Raw genomic sequence first — 1,965 nt, forward strand, 5'->3', positions numbered from 1 at the left:
CACTCTCAATGTTCCTGCCTAACTATACCCTTGGAAATCGCAGCTTATTCTGGAAAAAACGACCGATATATAAATGTCGTTGCGGTTCGTTTCACTAGCAGGTATATAATATCCCTTTTTTTTATGAGACTAAAAATAAAAAAGACGTGTGTGTGTGTGTGTGTGTATGTGTGTGTGTGTGTGTGTGTGTGTGTGTGTGTGTGTGTACACTGCTAGTCCTAAGGCTGAATAAAATGTGAAGGGATGTTCTTACTACAAAACGGTCGGAAAAGCCACGGCTAACACCAGTTTTACACCGTCGTATTTCCGACAAGAGTCTCCCCAACTTTTGCGGTTTCCTTTGACGATCGGAAACAGCACGTTAACGGCACATCGCCAAGTCCATGGTCGGTAAGTCTGCGACACCCTCAGGCTGGCCTGTGTATCAGCTCAAGGTCGTGATCAGCCGCGCAACCCGTGCCTGGCTCACGTGTCTCTCGCAAGATAGCACGCAGCGCGTTGCGTTGAAACGGAACACGATGCTCTGATAAACTGAATGCGGTATTTTTAAAACCTTTTTGCTACAAGTGAGTAAAAAGGTCCATTACATAAAACCCATTCTCTATTCTGCGCACACTGTGGGACAAAAGTGGTGGGCTAACGAGCAAGTACAAAGTCAGAAAAAAATCATAAGGAAACGTAAAAGGAATACGTCGACTGACTTTCTTTTGGGGCTGGCCATGTCATTCCGAATGATAAAATAGGATGTGGGAGAACGTAAAGAAAAATCTGAAACAGATGAAGGCTGGAAAAGTAATTCAAACCACGACACCAGTAGAGTAACAAAAGACGAGAAAACACTGATATTCAAATTCAGTAACATACATGAACGCTCGACAGCATGTACAAAGCCCATAACTGACTCTTGAAGATTGGAATGTCTTCATTTCGTAGCCTACATTTATGAACTATTTCAGTTCGATTTCAACTGACATTGCACACATTTCTGACAACGGCAAATTTAGTTGTACTGTAGTTTTCTGATTTACTCCATATTAAGCACCCTAAATAAAACTACATGTGGGGTAAGGGTATGTGAATCCAATAAACACATCCAGTACACGCCAAATTATGCTGCTATTAATTAAAAAACAGAAGTACACGTAGTTTATAGTGCTATAATAGGTTTTGTAAGCTAATGCTCCATCGGATTACTCCAACACATCCATATGTTGTGATCCGTGTAGGTCTTATTATACCGTTTTCATCAGTATATCATATACCACAGTCATTGCGCTACTACAGATGACGCATAGTGCCATATTATATTCTGACCGATTTACTTCAGAGTTTTCCACGATACTCTTTTAAATTTTCGAACGGACACAGGTTAAATATTTTTTTAAAACAATAATGTACCGGCTTTCTGTTAAAACCTATTACGAGAACGAAAATACTGCGCTGTGCTGTATTGTGAAAACGTGTGGTTTAGTTTTCGTCCTCGTAGATGAACAGAAAACCTGTATACTAGGAACGATGCATTTATTGGTTACCACTGTATGATTAGAATACTATACGGAATCCAAATCGTCTGAAACTTTGTAATGTTACCCGTTCGCTGATCAAAGCTATGCGAAATGATGTTTCTGAAGCTACTACCGTCACAGATTCAGCACCTGGAGTCTCTCTCTCCTACCCCTCATATCAATGAACCCAACCAACAGCCAGCCAGAGTGGCCGAGCGGTTCTAGGCGCTTCAGTTTGGAACCGCGTGACCGCTACGGTCGCAGGTTCGAATCCTGCCTCGGGCATGGATGTGGGTGATGTCCTTAGGTTAGTTAGGTTTAAGTAGTTCTAAGTTCTAGGGGACTGATGACCTCAGATGTTAAGTCCCATAGTGCTCAGAGCCATTTGAACCATTTGAACCCCAACCAACATACCTATTAAACTTAAGCGAATCGAGGTTTCTTTTACAGTAATAATAAA

Source organism: Schistocerca americana, chromosome 5, assembly GCF_021461395.2.
Source record: "Schistocerca americana isolate TAMUIC-IGC-003095 chromosome 5, iqSchAmer2.1, whole genome shotgun sequence".
Taxonomy (NCBI): domain Eukaryota; kingdom Metazoa; phylum Arthropoda; class Insecta; order Orthoptera; family Acrididae; genus Schistocerca; species Schistocerca americana.